The following is a 10,125-nucleotide window of genomic DNA, read 5'->3' as shown; positions in this document are numbered from 1 at the left end:
CCTCTTCTCCTCCATCATCCTCATGCCAGAGGCAACATGTGGGAGGAGGACATGCAGGGGACATGGTGTCATGCCCCTGCCCCCCTGATTTGCTGCTTGGATTGTACTGAGCATGCATACATGGACTAAGCATGCTCAGTAACACTGCTGAAGCCTGCTGCCCTCACTCTGCCCCTTCACTATTGGCAGGCATAAGTCATCTGTGCATCATGCTGTCAGTTTTGCCCTTACCCACTCACACACACACACTACACCAGGAGTGGATGGCACTGAAACAGTTAAATCAAAGCCACTGAGGATTTCCTTCTTTCTGGGGAATCTTCTACCTGCTTGGCACTGCTCAGGGCAGGGGAAGTGGGGCCAAAGGATCAGGCCCATAGTCTGAAAGTTGATTTGAATTCATGGTTCGTGGTCCAATTCTGCTGCTTTGTTACCTGACTAATTCAGGAGCCAATGGGGTTACACTGATGTCAAACAACTCTAAATGAGATCAGGATCAGGCCTTCATAATCATGCAAATATATAGCATATAAGTATTATGGGCCATTTACTGCCTTTACTCCACCCATGCTCCCACATCACATCAGTAGAAGTTATTTACGAGCAGTGATGAGAGCATATAACCTTTAGTCTTAGCTTGCAGCCTCATGGGCAAAATTTTTCTCCTACTTACATTGCTGTGAGGCTGAATCCAATGGAGTAGCACCTGATTTATGACAATGTAACACTAGATTTTTTTGGACCTGTGGGGCTGTTTCTCTTCTTACTTACAAAATCTTAAATCACTAGTAACCCCACTGTAATCAATGAAGTTAAATCACTGTGGGATCACAATCATGGCCTAAGTTTCATGTCACAGACTTTCTTAGACTAAATATTTGGGTTCTGTTTCCTACCTGAGTTCCTACAGAAGGGAAGGCAGAGGTATAAGAGGGACCAGGAGTCCATTCATCTCAGATTTACACAGGGGTGAAAGTAACTCAAAGGACTTACTGGTACTCCAGAGTCCTCCGGAGGGGGAGGGGCCTCAACTGGAAGAGGCGTGGCCTCTATCAGAAGAGGTGGGGCCTTTAAATCCTGGGTCTTTTAAATCAGGATTTAAAGGGCTCAGGGATTCAGCTGAAGTTAGGAGTCAGGCCCTTTAAATTAACCCCGGAGCTACCAGCTGCAGAGGAGGCTGGGAGCCCTGGGTTTTGGGCAGGGGTGAAAGTAATTTACATTTCTTACCCATATGGTCCAATCGCAAGCGACTCACCTATCTCTCCTATGTATTTCATGGATCCCTCCCATTGCATGACATAGATAGAGAAAATAAAGCTACTGTTACTACTACCAATAATAAAACTTTACTGTTGGAATAAGCCTGAAAACGTGAAAACTCACTGTCACATTTTTCTCTGTGTCTTCCCTCCTCCTCCAGCCAGGCTGCCGATGCTAGGCTCTGTGCTTTCTCCCTGCCTGGCACTCAGCAGCTGCTGCAGAGGCTTCCCTCTAGCTTGCAGCAGGGAGACTGCCTCCTGCATAAGAACAGTTTAAACTCAGTTGTTCTCTGATGGTTCCGCCCCCAGGATTAAGAGAGGTTTCTGGCATCTTTGTTAATTTCACTCCCAGTTGTTGGGGTGGGGGGGACGGGTGAAGTTGCATGTGACCATGGCAGGGGCAGTTCTTTTCTGCCCCCTGGATGAGGGGATTTCCAATACTACTAAAATATAATAGTAGGGGCTGGTTGCTGAGGTCGGGGCAGTTGGCGGCAGGCTGCAGCTGCATTGTTTGTGACACACACATTCATACATACACATACATATTGTATGTATGTGTATGTGCATGCGGGGGGGAGGAGGAGGAGAGGAAGGGAAAGTCAGGGGTGAATGAAGGACAACTGGAATAGCCTTCATGAAATATACAAGATATTTAAAGAAAGTTTTATCAATTTCAGCCTCTGCACTCTGCAGGCAGGACAAAACAAAAAGAGATCTGAGATTGCATCTGCTGTCCTAAGGACATTTCAGATGTTTAAATCAGTATAGAAAGAGGATGGATTGGAATGAAAACTACTATTTCTTTCAAAGGAGGCACAATAATTTCACTGAATATTCAGTTTTCCCCTCCAATCCCTTTGTGGTTTTGTCTATGGGAGCTATTTGTTTTCCCTGTAAATCTTTAGTTGCTTTAACAAAATTGCTTTGCCCAAAATAAACCCTAATCATCATGACACAGCTTTCCACCAAGTTCTCCATGTTTTTGTGTTGTTTTTTTTAAACAGTAACATTTCAAAGAGGATCTGCAAGCAGTTTGGACATCACAACCATGATCCTCTGCTGGGGAGGGAATGGGATAGATTTGAACTTGGAAATGGTTCCTGATTTTGATTGTATTTAGGAGATCCCCTCATCCTGGGGGCAGAAAAGAACTGTCCCTGCCATGGTCACACACACCCAACAACAACAGGGAGTGAAATTAACAAGGATGCCAGAAACGACTCCTAACTCTGGGCACTGAACTGCACAGGAAATAGCTGAGTTTAAACTGTTTTTTTGCAGGCAGCAATAACAGGCATCTCAGCCAGTCTACTGCAAGCTAGAGCCTAGAGGAAAACCCCTGCTGGGGGGAATGGGGAGGAATTCAGAGCCTTGTCTGCAGCCTGGCTGGAGGAGGGGGAGGGAGGAAATGAGAAACCAATGTGACAGTGAGTTTTCCCCTTCCACCTGCTTTTATTAGCTTAAGCTGTGCAGCCAAATGCTTGTATTTGTTGTGTATATTAGTAGGAGAGATCCCCTCATCCCCTGGGGCAGACAGGGACTGCCCCTGCCATGATCAAACACACCCTCCCCTTGACCCCATCCCCCCAGCTACTGTGAGTGAAATTAACAAGGAGGCCAGAAACCTAGCCCTGGGGGCTGAACCATCAGGGAACAGCTGAGTTTAAACTATTCTTATGCAGGGAGCAGGCTTCTCTTTCCCTCCCTCAGTCAATCTCCTTTTCTTACCCGTCCTCCGTACCGGCGCGTACCAGCTTACTTCATCTCTGGATTTACACCAATGTATCTGAGAGCAAAATGTGACCCTTAGTCTTCAAGAGGACAGTAATGGGAGATGTGTGTGCTCAGAACCCTTAGAAAGAGAGACCACATATTTACATGGATTTACATGCTTAACTTTTGGCACCTAAGTCTGGAAATTTTGGCCAAAATATTTCCCTATTGATTCCATTAGGCATTTCGTATGTGGATCAATGGTGTTATGAGAACCTCAGTGCATGTTTTATTCAGGTGTTTATTCTCATCTTCTGCTTATAATTCAGTGTCAAAGGTTTGAGACACATCAGGCTCTATTGTCAACACAGCTCTGATGACATGCAGCTGTATGTCTTCTTCCCTGCAGTTGTGCTCAGCAGTTTCAGAAAAATGTTACAATCCCTGAAAAAGATTAACACCATGATGACTTAAGAGCTGGCTCAAAAGTGTTGCTGGTGAGAAGGCGAGTAAGCTAGCAAACACTGATCTTCCTCTACCACTGCACTTTTAGGGCTTACTAGATTCAGAATCAAATTTTGAACAACAATGTAAATCCCTTCTTTCACCTCCATCCTGCTAGGAACCCTACTCCTCCTTTCTCTTGGCTGAGAACCTAGCCACACCAATCCTTTCACCCATCCCCTCCAGGGTGGACTATTGTAACTCAGTAGAGCATTTGGTCAGTTCCTGGAGAAAAGAATGTTGAAATTAAGTACCTAATCAAGAAACAGTTAAAGGACAATGGATCTTGGAATGCTCCAATCCACATAGTAAGTCTGCTTGAGGACTTTCAAGGTAGCATGTAAACAATGGAGTCCTGAGCTGGCAGGGAAAGCAGGGGTAGAAGTAGTCTTGTCATGTCAGGTGGCAGCTCCCAAGAGCGTACATGGTTTGGGACCAAATTACTTCAGAGGTAAGCTATTCATTCATGACCCACTGTGACAGCTCTGCTCCTCTGGGCAATGCTGCTGACAATGCCCAGCATGAAGCCCAGGAAAGGGCACTTGACTGTGCAATGACCTACCAGAAGGGCTAAAACTAAAGCGGATGTCTGATCGCTCAGAGCACATTGCAGGACTCCCTGCAATGACAGGAGACAGGGAATCATAACAGTCAAAACCAACAGTTAGCCAAAACTATTGAGTCTTAAACAGGTACAGAGTAGATCCCATTAATGAATGCACAGTGGAGATCTTCATAGCAAATCTTATTACTATAGAGGGTACTAATTGCTATTATGCTGATAGGTGCCCTGAAAATACTTAGGATGGATCAATAGCTTTTGAAAAGTGAAGACACCTGTTTTAAGGAATGGGCTGACATATGGATATATTTAATATAAATAAATGGTGGTATGATGCAATGTGGTACTCTATAAAGACACCCGAGTTTTGGTGACTTTGTTCATTCCTAAGTAGTGCAAATACACCCTTTACAATGACAGCATCAGGGTCTTTTTTTTTTTTTAAAAAAAATAACTATTTTTGAAATATTATAGTGTTTAATTTGTCACTTTCATATTCTTTAGAGCTAGGCAGCCTCAGTACTATGAATCTAATTGTATAAGACTTAGACAGAAAAATAATACATTTTAGAACATTAAAAAATTAGCAAAGGTAGCTATTCTGTTCATAATGTCATGATTTTGTTTGCTTGTAAAATTCCTCAGCCTTTACTTAAGCAAAAGTTCCATCAGCTTCAGTGGGAGTTCTGATTAAGTCATTACCAACACAGAATTTGGCCCTTTAACTTTCAGAGATCAGGGCAGAGATCTGCTATTGATAAATAGGTAAATGCTTTGCTTGCTGCACATTTTCTAAATGCTTCCTGTAATAAGACATGAATGTGGTGTTTGGGGTGAATGTTGTCTTTTCAGCCAAAAAAAAGAAGGAGGTGGAGAAGAAAACAAAGGATTCCACCCTCTATTTCCATAAACAAATAAACAAACAGGCTCTTCTCTGCCAGGGAGTGCTATTATGCTTTATGGGTCTACTTTGTCTCTGTCACACCAGCAAAGCTCCATTGAAATCAGTGGCGCTAGGCTGGGGTAACAGAGTGGAGAATTGGGGCCCCTCAGCATTTCATTTAAAACATGTAATATAAAAATCAGTGTCCAACCAGAAAAGACAGATGTACATGACCACACGATTTAAAAAACCCAGACTGAATGGTAGGGATTTTCCCCACGCTCAGCCCTGCTCATCTGCACTGCTAAGCACACACCACAGTTTTGAAGTAAGGATGGAAACTTGTCCCCTAAGAGCTGAATGAATATCACCAATTCATTTTGCTTCCGTTATCAAAGAGCCAAAAGATGAAGACTTTGACTCTCTACTATATTTATAACAGTGCAAAGTGTCATCGTCATCAACATCATCACAGTTCTAGCAACTAGGAGCCTTGTTGAGTAGGTCGTTTGAGCAGAGATGTAGAGGACTGAATGGACACAGAGAGTGAATTACGGCTAGCTATGGAAGTGTGTTTGGCAGGGGTAACGTGGGACAACTTGCATTGTAGCATCCATGCTGTAGGTTTTCGTATGGACAAAGCAAGGATTCCAGTTGTCTAGCCCGGGGTAGGCAACCTATGGCACGCAAGCCAAAGGCAGCATGTGAGCTGATTTTCAGTGGCACTCACACTGCCTGGGTCCAGGCCACCAGTCTGGAGGGCTCTGCATTTTTAATTTAATTTTAAATGAAGCTTCTTAAACATTTTAAAAACCTTATTACTTTACATACAACAACAGTTTAGTTATATATTATAGACTTATAGAAAGAGACCTTCTAAAAACATTAAAATGTATTACTGGCACGCAAAACCTTAAAGCAGAGTGAATAAATGAAGATTCGGCACACCACTTCTGAAAGGTTGCCAACCCCGATCTAGCCTGTCCGATAGCTCTTTCAGCGAGCACTACATTCACTCATTAAAAAAGACTGATGCATAACACTTTAAAATACGTAATTGAACTTAGTGCTGCCGACATATGCTGATTGACCACCCTGGAGGCTGAATTCCTCTTGCTCACTTCAGAACAAGCACAGCACAAGCCAGAGTGCACAGTGACACCAGTGTGCTTTGGCTCTGCCCAAAGGGTCTCCTGTAGCAGTGAGAGATCAATCAGTCTCCATGCCTATTGACTTTTTCCACTGCGCTGGGAGTGCTACCAAAAGGTGCTGAGACTACTACTATGCCAGCTGAGGATCTGAACTGACAGGTTCCTTTCATCTTCACATGGTAAAGAGACATTACCAACCTGGGCAGAATTTGAAATGACATGACATAGGCCCATTACCAACCTCCAGAAGCAATGAATGCCCCAGATTTATTTTGCTAGTCAAGGCACAGTTTGTAGAAACAAAGTAGTGTGAAGTACTACACAGAATGTGTGCTAATAGTCAAAAAAAGTATATACTAGTTTTCCTGCACTGCTACAATAAGTTCAAAGGTGGTACTTTAAAAAAAAATAGGGTACTCAATTCAAATGGAACTTCTCACCTGTAAAGTTAAGCATCTCTCTTACGTAAAGCACTTGTATACTCGCTAAAGTTTAAGAACATTCTTATGTACTTTCCTGCATTTGGGGTCTGTAAGATCTTGAGGACAGGAACCTTGGCCCAGATCCTCAAAGATATCTAGGCCCCTAATTCCCACTGAAATCTGAGGGATCTATGCCCTTGTCTTCATACATTATGTTGCTCAGCATCTAGCACACAGTTGGTGCTATATAATAGCAAATAATGGTTTCCTTATAATAAGTTATATTAGGTATCTTATCTATTTGTATTGCTGACTCGCTGTCAAGCATCTCAAATTTCTACTTCTCTTATGTTTACGATCTTCTTTCAATGCACCACGTTGGTCATTTTTTCCCTGTGTTAAGTATCATTTCGGCTTTTTATTAGGAGTAACACATGCCAGATTGTGCATTTCTGAAGCTAAATTTATTATGGTCCTTGGTGGCTGAAATCTTTCAGCTTTTAAACTACGTAACTCATAAATGCACTCAAGGTACATATTTACATATTCTCTCCCCTGTACCCCCCGCAATTAATGCACATCTTTTTATACTTTATTGCTTCTGTGTTTGTACTATTATGTTTATTCCTATCCAGACACAGAATGATCCTAACAGCACTTATTGCTAGATGTACAAAGCATGTGTGTTTTTCCTCCGGCTTGGTAGTGGATTTATGTAGAAGCAACTATAATTTATTTTCTTTAGAGTAGGAATTGTGTATTCATCCACGGTGTTGTATACATTTGTGTTACACCTGTTCTGTAGTCTGCGGCAAGTCATTCTACATTGTCTCTGGTCTATGTCAATTTTGTGTCTCTATAGTTTAAAAGTGTAGTTGGATTTGTACCTGAAGCACATGCACAAATGTTATTTCCAGCTGTTCCTGGGCTTTGGGTATACAGTATTTTCAATATCGAGTTCCCAAGTCTCTTTCAGAAACTGGAAAGCAGATTCCAATGAATGGAGGTCAATATATTCTGTGTCTTGGCTACCTTTTGTTTGCTGTTTTATACACATTTTTCCATTTGCACCAGGACATACAGCTCTGTGCCTTTCATTCTTTGACATACACCACTAAAATGTGGAGAGATGTGTACAACATTAGGCTATGAGAAATTTTTAACTCATTACATTATCATTTTGTTATGTATTTTATGAGAAATTCTCTCATAGCCTGTGTGCTCCAGTTTGAAAGGTGAAGTGCTGTGTGTTCTGCAACAATAGAAACTGGAACATGCAAAAATGGGCAGACAGGGAGTGCAAGTCAGAATTTCACTTCAGGACTGAGTCCTGTGGGTGGGCAAACTGATTTAGATAAAGTATAACCCAGATCCTTCCCCAAAATTTTAAATCAAGCCTTTTTTGGAATTTGAATCAGCTTATTTCTTTCCCCACCCTCTTTTTTTAAATTTCAGTTTAACTAATGAACACTGCTTCCTGGTCCTGGCACTCCCTGACAAATCTAATGTGAGAATCTGCTCTAGAATGACTTCTAGCCCAATACTTCAGTACGAGTAGGTTCAGCTAGTTTGGATAAATATCCAGACTTTTGGATGCTTTTCCTAACCAGTCCTCTGAATATTTTGAGGCTCATCTAGCCCTTAAAGCATACACTCTGCTCCAAAAGCAGTCACCGATGAGTGCTATGAATCATAAGGACATAACATTTTGGAAAGTATTGCTAAGGTACAGTGTACTGCAAAGACTCATTTAACATAATTACATGATTTATAGAGAACATTTTGTTTTCACTTTTACAATAGAATATTTATACTCATCAAATCTTGCTTGGTACAGTAAATGTTTCAACTATTAGACTGGATGCCGATGTAAATATGCATCAATCTTATCCCCATACTAATTTATATAAAAATCAGTATGTTCTAGCTGGAGCATGTAGTGATAGCATCAGTTATGTATTTAAAATAAAATGAAGTGGCAGCATGATCTTGAAATGGGCAGAGTGTCAAAACAATGCATGTGTTATGTGGGTTATTTCAAATGAATGCCGGTGATATAACAACATAGTTCTTCTATAGCAACCACCCCAGTGTTTGATAAGCCCTGATATAAAAGGTAATAACTTTTGTGCCAGACCACAAAATTATGCATTCTGCATATACACAAGTTTTAGGAAAATTATTTTACATATTTTAAAGAGTTGTATGTATTTTTAACTGGGACATTTTTTGTGTATCTGTAAAACACCTTAGTGCTAACCTTAGTTACTATCAATCCAACTGCACAGAAATCAAAAACCGAAAAAAAGCTTTTCTACTCATAAAAGTGTGATAATTTTAAGATCTGTATTTCTGGATTATCCTTCACTGGGATATCTCTCTGCAAAACTGGGAGTCTCTTTTTCATTTATATAAAGCTATACATTGCTAGCCCTGCAGGACTGAGATGTCAGATCTTAAACCTATCCCTATTCCTGTGTCACTGACAATTCCTTGTCCTGGGCTTTGATCAGGTGATCATTTTAGTGGGAAATGCCTCAATTAGAAGGAAAACAGATCTTTGGAAGGTCATTAAAAAAAATGGGAACCATTTGAAGCTCCTCTCTGGTTTGGTATGCTAGAAATAATCCTGGGAAGCTAGTTTTGTGGGCAGAGTGCAGGTGAGAAGGTTGAATTTGCATGAAACAAAATGTATCATATGATTCCATAGTTTATCACATGGGAATGCAATTTATTACATGAATACCATCACCACATATGATTTATGTCAGTGTGTGTATTAGCGAGCCATTTAAACTAATTTTTCTCCATTAATTTGCCTTCTGACTCACTGACTAAATAGATGTAGTTTTTAATGATTTTTTTGTAAACTCTGATTTTGATCATTAACAAGATTATGGATCAAGCACAACTTTCAGGTAAATTTTCATTTAAGGATATTTTCAAGAGAGGAAAAAATTTAAAATGTAGATGTCTTTAAATGTATAGCATAAACCTATTCAGTGATTATCCATCATTCTTTGTCATAACAGTGTTTCACTTTGTTGTTCACGCTTCAGAGGACATGGCAACCACAAGACACGTGTGATATTTTGAAAGCACATACCATGCCATCAATTAGTGATCCTTCTTCATGGAATATATCATTTGGTTATGAAGATGTTAATAGCTATGTGTCCCGTCAATAATTCTATAATAAAAATCTATATTTCATTGATAATTTTTTTAATGACTGGCTGCATAAATAGCCCTGGGCCTCAATATACTCAAATAATTTTAATATTCTTTAGTTTTTGTTTTAGGAATGTTCATAATAATCCAGTTCAGTCAGCTCTCTGGAAGTAACAGTTTACATTTTTTCATGTACATTTAATGTCATTATAATTAAAAATGAATGGAAGATTTTTGTGAAAAATTGCCAGCACTTAATCCATAATTTGGATTATACATTTAGTGTGACATTCTACCAAAGAAACCTTGGGTGAGTTTAGCCTTTTCCTATAGGTCGGAAAGCTGGATAGGCATTTTGCAATCTATCATGAGCAGCATGTAGCTAGAGGAGCAACTGGTTGCTTCCAGAGACAGGCTGCACCCAAAAATACCAGAGGTGAAACTCTGGAATTCCCCAGAC

The sequence above is a fragment of the Gopherus flavomarginatus genome, chromosome 10, assembly GCF_025201925.1.
Source record: "Gopherus flavomarginatus isolate rGopFla2 chromosome 10, rGopFla2.mat.asm, whole genome shotgun sequence".
NCBI lineage: Eukaryota > Metazoa > Chordata > Testudines > Testudinidae > Gopherus > Gopherus flavomarginatus.
This window is presented reverse-complemented; position numbering follows the sequence as displayed.